At 43.9% G+C, this 16,259-nt stretch overlaps 1 long non-coding RNA gene across 2 annotated transcripts in view; it reads right to left on the bottom strand.

Moving 5' to 3' along the window:
• The window catches only part of LOC144177986 (uncharacterized), a 42,179-nt gene extending 39,850 nt beyond the window's left edge, over positions 1-2,329 (bottom strand). The window contains exons 1-2 of one of the 2 annotated variants that reach the window (XR_013323901.1): positions 2,112-2,329; positions 1,409-1,481 (exon numbers count right to left, since the gene is read on the bottom strand). This is a non-coding gene — a long non-coding RNA (uncharacterized LOC144177986). Of the gene's footprint in view, positions 1-868; positions 1,006-1,408; positions 1,482-2,111 lie in introns of those variants that run through there. The other variant, XR_013323902.1, reaches the window with a different exon arrangement.
• Positions 2,330-16,259: the final 13,930 nt, after the last annotated feature.

Raw genomic sequence — 16,259 nt, 5'->3', positions numbered from 1 at the left:
ATTTAATAGAAGCTTTTCGGCTTTACGACACTTTTATTTTTTAACCATCGCAACATTTCTGTATTTGTACGAGTAAAATGTATCCACAAAAAGTAATTCGGTATGTATTAAACCGTCGAACATAAATTGCGGAATCTGTAAAGATGGTCAAGTTATTCCGATCCGCAGATTCGCACCATGAAGGTTTGTTAGACAAAACCTTCAAGCTTGTTTTTAAAGATTTTTAGGTGACACATAAATGAACAAACACCACTTCGGAATCTCCACGGACGATCGAGATATCGAGAAAATTGCGAAAACACAATTTCGTCCTTTTTTAAGAATAGAATTGTCAAATCGCGCGCCTTAGTACTTCCCTAAACTATAGCAAAAACTACTCCCGAAATTTCAAGCGAAAGGAACAGCTGGCCATTTTGTAGAAGGCAAGTGGTTGTTGTGAAAAAGAGAATTGCACGTTCTAGCCTGTTTGATAAACAAGAAAGCAAAACGTCACTTTCGCAATAGATTCTGCCTGGTATGACCTATTTCGAAACACGTTATCGTCTCAATTCTTGCAAAATACATTTGTTCGCATGCGTACATGAACGTTAAGTACGTAGCATATTCAGTGTTGACGCTTGATGGCAATACAAATTAAGGAAAGGTGTAGGTTGCGCAAAATAAAGCATCTTCACGTGTTAATACAATTTTCCATCGTTCTGGCTATGAAAGCCAATGCGCCTAAAAGTTGCCTTATCGAATTTTCAGTTGTTTTATTTATCTTAAACTTTGTATTTCCCAAACGCTTCCAAAATATGTTTACGAAAGCGCTATCTTGATTATTTGCAAAATTAGCACACTCGTGCTATAGAAGCGCTCAGTCACTTACCTTCCAGGCATCCGGGACTTCGTCAGGCAAGGTCTTACAATGTCTCACAAATAAGATGAAGCCAAATCTAAACAAAATGCTCGGCAGTGTAGCCATACTGTTGAGAATATGTTACACGGCGCTTTGTGTACCTGTAGTGACGCATACTTGCAGCTATACAATCACACAGATAGAAAGAGGTCGGGTCTCCTTCTTAGTTGTGTTATTCCAGTTTTTTAGTATTTATTTGCGTTATTTGTCTTTATTTCTACGTTGTTGTCATTGATATGTCACATTTAAGGCACTTTATATCGAGCTAACACTGTTACCACCCAATGCAAAGTGCAGAAAAGATCCACTGTTTTTTTTTCTTCTGTAGAAACAAGGCGCCCTCACAACGGCTTGATGTAGTTGTTTTATACCCGTGTGTCACGAGCGTTTTAAAAACATCATTTCAGTCGAATGGCCTTAAAAATTTCAAATGCCACTCGAAAGGGAAGAGGCTCCGCCGAAATGGTCGCAAACTCTCAAAGGCAGTAGAAAGTTTCGGCAGTCACTCACCATATTTTGTTCTCGCCACCGCTGCAGAGCTTTGTTCTTGTAACTTGTCAAAACCTTTAATGATCAAGTTAACCTGGTCCGAAAAACCCAATTCTGAGTGATGAAATTGGTAACAACCTACAAACACGCACAAACCATGCGCATAATAAGCAGTTTTCTTTCGCGCCGTCGTTGTCGAGAATATGAGGTTACCCTGTAATGGTAGATTGAGGTACAGAAAAAAAATAGTGCCCTTCCACTCTGTGAAGAAGGATGACCTGCGAAGCTGGACGCAGTACACGAAATGCAGGAAACAAAACACGTTTGTTTGTAATTTGCGAACGAGCAATTCTCTTAGGCCAATAAAACTTTGAAAGACTCGATATTTATTTTAGTGAACCAACATAGAGCTGTCTGTTTCTATCCCGCTTCTTAGGCACCTTACTGTCTGCGTAACACCCTAACCCAATCCGCTCGACAACTGAGGACACCGAAAAGTTAGCACCGGGGCGGTGGACGCACACGTTTAAACCTCCCGCCAGCACGACGGCCATATGTCATCAGTGAGGGCTATAAACCTATATATGCACCTCCCCCCTTCCCTCCTCTCCTAACTACTGCCTGATAAACAGGCAACCAGATATGTGCGCGTGCTTAGAAGAGAAAGGTACTGCCGAAATGGTCACTCTGAAGGCCCTTAACTGAACAAGAAATATTGTCTCACGTGGGCGTCCGGGAGAGATTCCCAGGTACTCGGCGAGCTGGAACTTGCAGTGGAAACAGTTGCGGCAGCGGCCTTCTGTTCACGAGTACGGATTACTGGTCGAGTTGGTGTTGCATAGCAGGAAAAATTCATAGCGCATGCGCACAAGGACAAGAAGGGAGAGACATCACAGAGCGCTACTTTCAACTTCAGAGTTGAAAGTAGCGCTCCTTGGTGTCTCTCCTTTCTCGTCCTTGTCCGCATGCTCTATGAATTTTTCTGCAAGGCTTTCTGTTGTTTACGCAACAATTCGCACTTCTGTTCTGGCAGACGCACTTTCGATTCCCGCTATTCTTCTTCGGAGCGAACGACACGCGTCTGTCCATAGGGAGTTAGCAGCTGGAAGGACTTTACTCCAGTGTACAAACCTGCGGTTGTCCGTTTCCGTTACACGTCATAGGCATCTCACGTGTCGTAGGCATTTCACGTGTTTTTTTACTGCGAAGCAGTAACAAAACACGTGAAAAATATTATCAGTGTGCTTTTAAGAACAAAGTTTTCTTCGTAAATAAGTTTTTGTAAATGCAGCGTGCAGAAACAGCGCCAGACAGTCCGAGCGTTCAGCTTCAAAGGCGTTTAGTACCTAAAAGGTCGTTGGTGGTGCTCCTTTGTCTTTAATAGCATTTCAACCGTATGTATTTTGAAGAACTCGTGTAGCAGCTGAAATATGGTATTTGGGTCAAATGACAGCCGGTTGAAAGCCGTCCGAAAGGCCTGTGTCGCATGGGTATTAGTGCTCCTTGTCTTGGTGCTCGTGTTCAATGCATTACAAAAAGGTAGTGTGCAGCGTTAACAAATGCATACGAATGACCCTTTTTACGCTTGGGCGTGAATTGGTTTCGTTTAAATTTATTGATGCGCACATACTTCTTTCTGCGCGTGCATTTGTTCAAAAATATGAAATAGTTTTCCAGCATTAGAAAACGCGTAATTTAACTCTCGATAACTAATATGCAAATGTTTGCATATTTACCGCGTATGCTGCTAGAAGTACGTTTATATCTATGCACTAATAAAAATATGCGGCGTCATTCTTCACTTCAACGGACACCCGCCCAATCTTTTTTTTTATATATATCACGAGAGTCGAACGTTTGGCTGATCTGCGCTGAATAACGGAGTAACACGAAAACAAGACGAGAGTTAACGCATGCGCACTGAGCACTGGCTACGACGGCCATCGTCTGCTAGGCTCTTCTATACTCGGGAACAAGTTAAGAACGGAAATAGCTCATGCACGGTATCCCTCCGCCAAAAATGGACTCTGGCCAAAGCGACGGATCTAGATTTCAACGGCAGCGCGTTTTGAAAGGAGGCTGCCATGAATGCATGATATCGTCTGCCTTTTCTCACGTAGTCTGTTTGTCGTCGCTGCATATTAAGACCAAAAAATCACAGAAAGGGCCGGTGCCATGTTCAAAATATTCCCAGTAACGCCCTAGTTGCGCCGCGCGGAGTAACATGAGGCTGTAGTGATGAAGCACATGTGCAACTTCCGTTGCCTTTCTTAAATTGTCCCTGAGTATAGGAGCTGAGTGCAACCCCGAATAGTTTTTTTCGCTGATCACACCACTCACCGTCTTTGTTCAAGAGAAGGCCTGTTGCGTCAATACTTTATAAACCGCTAAAAAACAAACATTTTCACATTTGATCGTGGAATGCTTAGGCTGCTGCTATTAGTCCCTTTCACTTTCCCTCTTTGCACCATTAGCGGCTGTTGCGTAGGCAGTCTGATAAGCAAAGGAAAGAATACCAGACAGGGTTCTGCTCTTCGAACAACATAGCAGATGACGGTTTCCGCGGCCAGTGCTTGGTGCTCATGCGGCAACTCTCGCCGAGTTCGTTATTTTGCTCCGTTATACGACGCGGATACACAGAACGGTCGTCTCTCCCGGAATATTGATAAAACTTTGAACGAATGTACTTATATATTGCCTTTCCTTGCAATTGGATACCTAAATACAGTGATAGCATGAAGTTCTTGCTTGACGTGATGGCGTGTTACAGTACTGTTTCCTTTGTACCAGGACCCGACTGCCTCTGCGCGCGCAGACAGCGAAGCAAGCCACCCCTCACCGTAACGAATGCGCCGGCACGCGAAACCGGGCCGCCGTCATTGGAACCAAGCCACTTTTCCGGGACGAGTCCGCACATACCCAGTTGGGTCTCGGGCTCAAACTCACTAAGACTCACGAGGGCTTAAACACACTCGGACTAAAACTCATGATCCATACTAGACTCATGCACAGTTAAACTATAAGTGGCGCGTGAGTTTGAGCCCAAATGAGGCTGAGTGAGTGGACTCATGGATAAGTCCGCGGACCTCTTCTCGGGAATAAATACTGCGGACAACGTAAGATGAACAGGACAGTTTCGAGCGAGGCAACAAAATTAGCAGTAGCTTAGCTCGGCCATGCCAGGATATACGTAGCGTGAGCTAAGGTTCAGCTGGTTATTCTTAGGTTTCCTGGTTGTCTACGATTATCTGATTATCATGCTTACTGCTGCTAAAACGGTTTCCAATTCAATCCAATCCAGTCCAATTCAGTCCAGTCACTGCTCCTCGCGCATGCGCAGCACGGCTCTCAAGGAGCCATAGATTTTCTTACAATATACACTAGAGAGAAATCTGGCGCTAGCGTCTATGCTGCTCACATCAAGGCCGTCTGTGTCGTCATGGACCACGATTAGATCATTCATCATTGATCATTGATTAGATCATTCATCATCGATTAAATTTCATCATTGGCTTGAAGTGAAACGTTTTAGTGACGGCAAATGTAAACAGTTTCACAAAAACGCGAAAAATAGTGAGCAATTATGTAAGTGGAAAACAAAACAGGTTGTTTTAAAAGTAATAAAAAAGGAGGTAAAGCGTATTTTTGCCGGAACGTTTGTTCCTTCTATTTTGCAGGCCAAGGTGGTGGTTACGAACAATGTTAATATTTGAGAAGGAAACTCATTATAGAATCTTATTTTATTAACTTTACCATTATTTCCAATAATAAGTTTCAAGAGTTTGGAGAGTTTTTGCAGCATGCATATGAAAACGTCACCTTCGTCGTGAACCAGTGCACCGACCGTCAGCTGCAGTTCAACAAGAAAACGTGGCGTTAAACAGTCGTGGACGATGACAAGATAGGACAGATTCAGGCGCCCGTATCTGTCATATCTTGTCTTCGTCGAAGTACCTTTTGTTTATTTTTTTTTGTCGGCTAGAAATTTCGCGGCGGCATATTACCCGCTCAGTCATATGTCCTTCGACTGCGGCATGACCAACGTCAGGTGCGATCACGCACTGCCTGCTGTTTCACCGAACACGGCTACCACAGAACAGAAAGGATTTCGGCTTCCTCGTAGCTCGTACACATGTAAATACATAGTGAAGACAGCAAATCCCCAAAACCGCTTAAAAATCCAATTGTCATGCCAAGCCCAAGCCAAAAAGGGGGGTCTTCCCATAAACCCCCACGACGACCTTGATTACCAGGTACAGTTTCCTCTCCAGTATACTGACTAAGGAACTCTTGGCCAGCAGCTACGCGAAACGGCTGTCAAGCGGCTCCGGCGCAGCGTCACACTTGCTACTGCGCAACTGAGGCGCACAGCTGGGCACGCGCCGGTGCCAGTGCGTCTACCGCTGCTATGACGTCACTCTTCTGGATTGCGCAGACCGGCAAATGTGCACACCCAATTCTCTGCACACCCGTACTCCAGTTGGGTTGGATTTCCAATCCAATTCAATGCAATTTAATCCAATCCAATCCAATCCAAATACAATCCAATACAAGCCTATCCAAGCCAAGCCAATCCAATGCTCCAAGCGCTTGCGCACCACGGCCCTTCAAGGTCCACGCGAAACTGCTCAACCTCGGCTATATGGTGTCATAGGTAGCTATTGGTGCCATTGATAGCTTAAGAGGGTTGAACGCTGGTCGACCGCTCCCGACGTGTCGTAGACGCTCGTGTCACGGCCCGGGGGTTGAAAAGAAAGTCCCCTTCACCCCGAGCAGTCGGAGTGGCGCTGGCTTCCACCCCCAAGCGCAGGAAAAAATTAGCTTGAGATAAATAGCCAAGAAAGTGGAGGGGAAAATAGCCCCGCCAGCAGCGTAGTGGTCATCGCACCATGCAGACGTGTATTCAGGAGGTCGTGGGTTCGGATCCCACCCGGCGGGCATTTTTCTCCACTTTCTTTCGTCCTTTCAAAAAATATATCTGAACCAGGGTGTCGAACCGGAGCCGGAACCGAACCGAAAACCGGAACCGAACCCGAATTTTTGCCCGGAACCGGAACTGAACCGGAACCGTATTTTTTCCGCCATTTTGGAACTGAACCCGAACCGGAACGAATTGAGGGAACCGTTCCGAACCGGTTCCGGGGCCTCAAAACTGTGATTTCTAGTTTTCCATCCCGGTACCCTACCTTGCATCCGAAAATATTTTTACCATTCGCCAGACGGCACACGCAATATTTTGCGTAGTCTGCAGTTCCCAAGGCCCAAAAGGTTCTCATCTTATTATTACGCTAAATTTAAGGTAAAGTCCGTATACACTATTAGTTTGCTTTAGGTATAGCCCATCTCCCCAAATTATCTTTTTGCATTTACAATAACTTAAGTTAGAACGCATATTCCGTGGCAACATATCATGGGGTATTCTTTATGGTTTCTATCTGCAGTGTGTTTAAAATTGTGTGAAGTTTTCATGTTGTTAATTCGAATGCATCCGTGTCCGTTTGCGAAGGCCTTCAGGGACACCATCAACAATAAATTCGTATCTTCCACTTATTTTAGTTTGAGTGGGCACTTATATAAAAACAGCACTGAGACACAAACACTCACAGTTCTCTACGTCACCATCACTTTTTCTTGTACAGTGCCGTTGTGTCCTCTGGTTACTGCCACAGGAGAACATGAGAATCGAAAAAAAAAATTGGGGCCTTCTCATTTTCACTTTTTTCGATGCATGGATTTAAGTCGATTACCGCGGATTAGCGGGTAGACTAGGGTGGTTTAGTGAGATGAGTGAATGAACTCATGTGAAATAGTGGGACTGCGGTGTTGATTAATATGGATTAGAGGAATTAGCGGGTCAGTTAAGGCGGATTAGAGGGTTGGACCAAACATGATAGATTTGGGGTCCTTGGCATTTGTAAATTTTGCAGCGTTCTCTTTCTCAACCAATCAGGAAATTTAGTTACGCACAAAATAGCCGGAAAGTTATGCGTCGACCACCTGTATGCTATAAAAGGCATTTTTCGTATTACGCTCTTATGTTATTTCTCGCGTAAGATTTACATCTCTCAATGAAGTTAAAAGCTTATTGCCTAATGCATGTCTTATATTCACCAAAAGGTTCTCAAAATGTGTATATATATGAGGTAAGACTAGGAAGCAACTAAACTGAAAGAAAAAAAAGGAACGATCAACTGGTTTGATGCGAAAGACACCCGACAGCATTCTCCGATACCTTCTCTTTCTTCGTGCTACCGTTCTGCAGCCTTCCACAGGTGTAGCATCTCAACCCCCGAACACAGCCCCTTCCAAGCTGAGGAAAAGGCGATAGCACGTGCGCTTAGCCAAAGGGCTGCCAAAAGTCTAATAACAGACTCTTATCAGGCGTGGCGCAACTTTGCCAACAGTCTATTGCATGTTACAACACTTCGAATGAACAAGTTGAGACCACCAACGAGACCAGCCAGGATTGTATGGGCACCAGCTGATACTGGCATCGCCGGCAGACAAGATCACCAACCTCGTGGCTGGACATTTGACCCGCTTAGCCAGCGCTGATGAAGCCGAGCCCGAGCGCATGCATCCTGTATACATACCAGGAAATTAATTAGCACTATACGCTCTCCCGTAGAACGTATTCCTTCCCGCACAAATCGCTAGCGAATAACCAGGAAAGATTATTCCGTGCACTGCGGATTAACACCTTCCCACACATCACCAGTCTTCACCTCTTTGACGGGACACATATCTCTCCATTTCGTCGCTTCTGTGGGGAGCCTGGGAACCTCATACACACAGTAGGCGGATGCGACAAGTCCACCCTAGATCCACCCAACCTGCACGTTTCCATAGAGATTTGGGAGAAAGCCTTGGCCATCTCCGGCCTGGAAGATCAGTTGCTCTTGATGGAAAGGACTGTCGACTCGACCCCTTGAATGAGGACGCCTCTCTGAAACTTTTCCTATATTTATTTAAAGTTCATTTTCCCTCTCTCTGGGAGGGATAATTACTGCTGCTTGTGGCTTCACTCAGCTATTATCTTTCGTAGAGCCCAACCGCTTTCACCTGTCGCTGAAGTTCCATTTAGCAAGTTCCTATCTCCGGTTGTTCCCTATCCAATGCCGTCCTGTACACGCCGTCCCATGAGTCATTAAAGCCGTTCTTTCTTTCTAACTGTTACGTTAGCACATATAAGATAAGGAGAAGGAAACCGCTTTAAACGCCACCAGCCACGCTTGACAGTCGGAGGTGGACGCCGATGCGGGACTGTTTTCGACTTCTAGCAGTGCTAATGGTTTCGTGTTAAAGCTAAAGCGCCGTTGAAACAAGGGGTACACGAAAAGCGTAGCCGACCAATCAATTTATTTAAATGCAAAATTATTTGCCTCATTGTGCGAAAACGTGGGTGCATGCGCGCGTGCATGCCTAGACATTTGGTGGAACCGGTGGAACCAAAAAAGATGTTGGGCGCTCAGGCTCTTCTGCGCGCCAAAGACTTCCCGCTCGCCAGTAAACTACCTGCCTGCCTGGCTGCCTGCCAGGCAGGCGATTCCTGCGAGGATGCGTGATTTCGGGACGAGGGGCGGCCCGCTACGAGACGCCCGGGCGGAGGGGGGAGGCGGCGGAGACGCAAAATACTGTACCATGGCGACACTCCAGGGTACTAAAAAATTTCTGCAGAAATTCAAACAATTATCTACTCATGCGTAGCAGTCCTATGCCGCTTGTCCTCAGTGTGAGTTTTTACAGCCAATTTTTTGGTTTTATAAAACCTGTCCGACCAATTCTCTCAATTCACGCTGCTATAATTACAAATGGAATATTCGCGAAATCTCCATTTTGTGGAAATGCAGGCAGTTATACGGTTTCCCATTTTCCTTAATTGCTTAATATTTTTCTTATTTTATAGTTTTTCAAAATTTCGTTCGACCAATTATTTCCATTTGCGCTATTACAACAATTACATTTGTAACTCGCGAAATCTGCCTTATTGTGGAAATGCAGGGTGTTACACGGTTCGCCAGTTTCCGCAATTATTTTACATTTTTTTTTATTTTTTACATTTATAAATTTTGTTCGACTAATTATCTCCATTTAGCCTATATAACGATTACAGGTGGAAATTTCCCGAAGTCCTCATTATTGTGGAAATGCAGGGTTTCACGCGGTTTGCCAGTTTCGGTGATTACTTTTCTTTATTTTTTAGTTTTTCAGAAATTTTGTGCGACCAGTTATCTCCATTTACGCTATATTATAGCGATTACAGGTGGAACTCCCGCGAAATCGGTATTTTTGTGGAAATGAAGGGGGTTACACGGTCCTTGCTGTGGGCAAAGAATGGTACGCATTAAAACGATTGTGGACGGACGGGTCGTCTGCTTAGTAGGACGGGGCAATAGGCAGTCTGCAGGGAGGCTGCCCATTACCAGAAGATTCTGGCGAAGATGCACCGAGGCGGAGGCGTCGGAGGCACCCGTGTGCTGCCCACTGGTCAGGATGCTACCTGTTTCCCTTCCAGAAGACTGTGGCGCGGATGCATTATTTGGAGACGATGTGCGGCCCGTCACTTGTCGGCGAAGGGAGTGGATCACATGGCTGCACAGCGGCTACGTAGAGCCATGCGTTTGAACGCAGCCCTTAAGCACCCGCTTCTGTGGTTTCGCGTAGTCCCTCAGCGTTGGACTCGTTATAACCGAGAGAACGAAGACGCCACCGAAGATAGAGCTAGCAGGAAAACTGAGGTTGCAAGTATGACGAAAGTGTAAGGGGGAGGGCGTAATTCCGTGACCGTGCGAGACGTGCTTCACAGTGGCGACCCCTTACGAGATAACGACAGAGTATGCCGCGCGCCGTCGTGCATTAGCTGATGACGCGATCTCTTCCTGAGGCACAGCATCTATGCGCCGTCGCCGAGAAGACTAGAGTTCGCGCTGCACTCAAATTTCGCATTAGCGAGTGTCGTAATCGTACGTCATTTTCTTCCTCAAGAAAACAACTGCGGGGTATAATACTGCAGTGTTATGATCCAAGAATAAATTAAATTAAATTATAAAAAATGAAAGAAACTAAACCAATAAAAACAAACTTGCGGCCATAAAAAGCAGGGCTCTCAAATACACACAAATACGCAGTCTTATGTGTCCGAGCGAATTTTTCATTTCGGTTCAGTTAATGTTGTAATCGTGTACCTACTATAGAAAACATTTTGCAGTACATTTACAGTTAAAGGAACTCTTCAACACTTTAGATCAACGCTCTCACTCTTATCTTCGCTTCTGGAAGCACTGCAAAAGTTATAGCTATTGCCAGCACAGAGGAGCAGTGCGGGATTTGCTCGTCCCAGCAGATACGCCTTCCGTTTCTGCTTCGGTTTTGTGGTTTCATTTTAATGTCGAAATTTAAGGAAAGTCGGCAAATAGCCGCTACATCGCTGTAATGACGTCATTCCAGCGGTAGAAGAACGCCAAGACTGGGGAAGAGAGAAAAATATTTCAAGCTAGTTTGTAAGCTTTCTGACGGGGACAGAGCAGTACTTTTTGTCTGAGGGACTTTCCGACTCCCTGATCTAAGTGCTGGATGTGTTGGTTGACTACTTTTTGCAGCATTCAAGATTTCGAACAAAGTTGAAAAAAGTGTTGCAGGGTTGCTTATTTTTGGCCACAACAAAACATTTGCACAAAAAAACCTATATTATGGCTTCGTTTTTGACAAGGAAAGCTGACAAGGAAACGAAAACCGAACACAAAAAAAAATTAACAGAAAAAAACCCGCCTGCTTCTTTTTTTTCTCCGAACCCATTCGAACCCGTTTGAACCGGATCGAACCGGTTCGAACCGGAACGGAATGGTGCGCTGGAACTGAACCCGAACCGAACCCGAAAGGCTTGAACCCGAACCCGAACCGAACCCGAAAAAATTCCGGTTCGACACCCTGATCTGAACTACCATATCCTATTTTCCCCTTTGGTTTCCGTGGCTTTCTTGACTGCTTACCCTTCTTTCTATCTATATCTCTCTCTCTCTCTCTCTCTCTCTCTCTCTCTCTCTCTCTCTCTATCTCTCTCTCTCTCTCTCTCTCTCTCTCTCTCTCTCTCTCTATATATATATATATATATATATATATATATATATATATATAACAGTGCAGGGCTTGCCTTTTTCACTTGAAAAAGGCTGGTTCCCAGCCGAAACGGTATTCAATATTGTTATGTTTTTCGTGGTGACTCTAATTTAATATATATATATATATATATATATATATATATATATATATATATATATATATATGGTGAGAAGCGGCACGGGCTATGTGTTGGCATGTGAACAATCGCCCTCTTCTGGGTGTGCGCCCTATCATCATCATCATCAACAACAAAATGGTATTATCGATTTCTCTATGCTCACTGAAATCTAGGAATATTTCAAAAAACTAAAATATTCTAAGCTGCAGGGAACCTTACCTGACTTATTGTGTGATGCGTGTTCAGAGGTCCAACGATAGCCAAACAGCATCCCGAAGCCCAAGGATATAGAGGCAAGTTTTTGTGGTTTCATACTGCTTTTAAAATGTGTTGTGTTTGTTGCTGTTGTTCCATTACATTAATTACCGAAGTTACCTAACGTGTCGCTTTGTTAATATTTTTACTAGATGAAGGCACGCTTGTTCTTTTTCCTAATGTTACCATCAAACGCTACTATTGTTACTGCTATCTTCACGCTCGGTCTTCGAAGCACATCAATGTATTCAAACTAATAAATAAAGGAAATAATATCTTGGTTCAACTTCACACAGCACCGGTGGCGATTGATTATTAGGTTTAATGCGCCGAGGCTACAGAGGCGATGAGGCACGCCGTAGTGGAGGGCTACGGATTAACTTTGACCACCTGGGGACCTTCAACCTGCGCCAAAATGTCGAACACGGCTGTTTTCTTTCCAGCGCCATAAGAAAAGAGGCCACCGCAGCCGGGAATCAAACACGCGACCTTGGGCTCAGCTGCACTAAGCCTTACCCACTGCGCTACGGTGGGAGTACAACAGCGTTGTCATCTCCCCCAATAGTAAAGAGACCTCTCAAAGTAGTACATTACCAAAGGACTTCCTACAGCCTGTCACCTTTTTTGTAAATGATCGCTGAAAAGCTCATTATCGGTGCCTATTAGTGCGGCCACCATGAGGTAATATTCTACTTTTCCTACCAAGTTCTATCGATTCAAAAGCTAACTCAATGCTTCTGCCAGACAATGCCAGCTGAATAAACCAATGTCGCCACCTCAGCCTTTTTACACATTTTAAGAGATCAGCACAATTATGTGTGACTGTGTAACGCATACAGGAATTTCTTCTCACGTTGTGTCAGCATTGTGTGTAACTGCATGAAATGGGGTTGAAAATACCTCTACAGCAATACGGCTTCTAACGCCACTACTCACTAACGCCACTACTCACATGTCAAAAACATTTGGCAAGTACCCTAGCACGTTGAGTGTTGTGTACGTGACACGATAGTTGAAGCGAAGGTGTGGTACTGCATGCCTTTTTATGGTGCAACTTGCAAAACATCTGGCGTAGTTCATTATTACGGGTAGGTATACTAACTCAACCTATGCTAACTTCATGACGTGTAGGCTAACAAATTTGCTGAGTTTTTTTATACCAAAACTGGTGTCTCTACTTCCTGACCGCAATTTAATATTACAATATGGAGCCCTTTTTTACACAATAAAAGCAACTCCTACAAACCGTTACCGCTGAAGAACCAAGGGCGGTAATCGCTTTGTGCCATTTTTATATGGCGAAAAATTTTATCGTTTTTTTACTAGTTTTGTCATCTTTCACAATTCCGGTGTAAATCTTCTCCGCAACTCCGCCATCGTATTGTATCCTAGAATTGACGCCTTTGATACCAAGGCACTTTTATTTGAAAACAAATTGTTTGTCCTTTTTAAAGTTTTGTATAGGTTTTCATTGATGTGATTTGTCTTGAAAACGCAACTGAAAGCTTTTTAGGTGTGAGTTTGCTGTATTTTTTACAGTTCAGACGATGGATCTAAAACGTACATTTTTTCGTTTATTTCGTGTGCCAACACGACTTAGTTTTCCGGCTGCTAATTTTGCAAAGCTTTTGCACGCAATATCGAAGTACCTTAGAATATAGCTAAACCAGCTTCATGTGCTGAATAAAGCAGCCATTGCATCAAGTATTGAGCAACTACAACACCGGAGCTGGAATACCTGCGGAATCATTCCGTGCTTCTCGCCACGGAAAACTGACCGGAACTAAATGACACTTTCTTTGTGAATAAATATTTTACTGCTTTTCACTCCCTCAGATATAAAAACCGCTAAAAACAAGCAGCAATATTGGCTTCCTAGAACATAATACGAATGCACTCGTCCCATTTGAATCCTTTTGAACAAGCACTATGGCTGGACATTTACATCACGTGTTAGGACTTCTAGGCCGTTGAAAATTCAATTTCAAAAACCTTTTTTCTCCCTCTTATCGGCCTCCCTGAACTAAATCCTTAAAATTTGTTTTCAGCTTTTGTACAAGTACCACTGATCAGGAAAAACAGTTAGGTATATCAATGGCTGAAACACATATACGGAAATCTTTAAAAACTCCCAATTTTGTTCGAAATAGTAGATTAGCCCATGTACTATTGGTTAGAAAAAAAACGTAAAACTACTGATGAGAGATTTTTACAGGCGAGAAACATCACCAAAAAGCACTTCTATATCTCTACGGGCGAGCGAGCAAATCATATATTTGCAAAAACACAATCAACCCTTTCCGTCAGTTAAGGGCGAAATATCCAGAAAAATGTGCCTTTGTGAGTCTCTACGCAATATTACAAATATGATCCTGAAGTTCCAAATGTCCACGTCTAGCACTTTTGGCTGAGCGTTGAAGAAGCAGTCAGTCATTCGGTCAGTCAGTGTATCGGGCATTTCTTTTTTATAGATACTGATGTATGTATGTATGTATGTATGTATGTATGTATGTATGTATGTATGTATGTATGTATGTATGTATGTATGTATGTATGTATGTATGTATGTATGTATGTATGTATGTACGTATGTATCTATGTATGCATGTATGTATGTGTGCATGTACTGTGATGCAGTGATGAAGGAAACGAGGTTCTTAGAAGGCAATGTTTATTGGAGCGAGCTTGTGCTCCGCAATAAATTTGAAAACAGAAGCGACGAGGAAGCTAGCAAAGTGGCGTGCACAGATGAACGTTTGCGAATGTAGTGCCACGGCGCTTTCCCGGCGAGTACTTATCTCTGAGCGCTAGTCTCTCCGCAACCATTCACAAAATTTACCATCCCTTCCAGAGGAAAGTAGAGAGAAAAGCTAAAGGTAATAGTGCGTCTAACCTTCGATGAAAGTGCGTGGATTGATTGTCAAACGTTCAGAGACCCAAATGTAAATGAAGAACCAAACGATCCGACACTTTTTCGCAAGCTAAATATATACGAACGACCAAATTGTATAACCAATACGTGCTTTATGACAAAGTTATGCTATTGCACTCCTTCTTTATGATCGATGCGTGAATTTTCTTATTTTAGCATTCCTTTTTCGATTTTCAAGAAACCGTTTTGACAATATGAAAGCCCGCTTTTACGCAGGCGTCGTCTGTCCAGAGATCCTATCGCAACTTTACGATCGACCAACCGATCTATAGAGGAATGCATTAATTTTTCAACAGACGTCATCGCTCCCACTAAGAAGGCTTTCTCTTTAATAAAACAAAAACATTGTCGCTTAAAGAAAACAAGTCTAGGTTGGTGTCCATGCTGCGAAGCCTTCCCCCTGTCAGAAAAGATTGGCCGTCGCGGCACGCAACACAAGAGAACAAATGAGCGATGAGTGCGGAAAGACAGCCTAGCGCGCAACGCACTGATAAGAAAACGTAAACAAGATGCACAGCGTGTTGTTGGGCTAGCTGGCGCATCGTTTCAAGTGTTGAAAAAACAGTGCGTAAAAGACAAGACAATAACGAAGTGACAGGACGTGCGCCTGTACTGTCCCTTCCGTATTGTCTTTTCTTCGACGCGAAGTATTCTCAACCCTTGTAAACAAGATGTGTTCGCGGCAGGTATCTGTGCAATGTAGATGTATATGTAGGCGCTTATGTATGAATTTATGTATGTATGTGTGTACGTATGTATGTATGTACGTGCATACGTATTTATGTAAGGGCGTGTGTCTTTACGAATTAGAAAATTGAATTGCTCGAATAAGTCATTATTTTTCGTGCAAATTTGAAGGCGAAGACACAAAAGTAGGCAGTCGTGGTAAGATCTACAATAAGGTTGAAATTGATAAATAGCTGCTGTAACTAAAGAATACGAAGGGCGCACGCATGCGGCGATAGCGGGTGATGAAGGGAAAGACGAAGCTGCGCCCATAGATTAGGAGAAAAAAGAGTTTCTATGACTCTCTTCGGGGGGTACCCACTTGCCACAGAATCGACTCTTCCTGGACCCCTCTTCGCACAGTCACGCGACTCTTATTGAAAGAGGGTGATGCGTATCCCATCAAACTAGAGTCAGAGTAGAGTATGGGTGACTACCGTTCATAGAGTCACTAGTGACTTTGCCACGACCGGAATCTAATGGAAAAATAGAGTCACAGGACTCTTTCCCGGTGATCGTCGCGACACTGTAGCAAGAGTTGCGTTGGACGCTCTTTTTATCAACAGCCCCATGACGCTTATGACGAAAGAGTCGTGGAAGTGAATGTGCGACCCTCCAAGAGATGGTTAGCACCACTACCAATGTAATCATTGCAGTATAGAGCGTATTCACATACATACAGGCAACCATGCGTGCGCCGCCATATCTGTGGCCAAGCGTCT

Source organism: Haemaphysalis longicornis, unplaced genomic scaffold (genome assembly GCF_048455015.1).
Source record: "Haemaphysalis longicornis isolate Haplotype H1 unplaced genomic scaffold, Haemaphysalis longicornis Haplotype H1 scaffold_37, whole genome shotgun sequence".
NCBI lineage: Eukaryota > Metazoa > Arthropoda > Arachnida > Ixodida > Ixodidae > Haemaphysalis > Haemaphysalis longicornis.
This window is presented reverse-complemented; position numbering and strand designations above follow the sequence as displayed.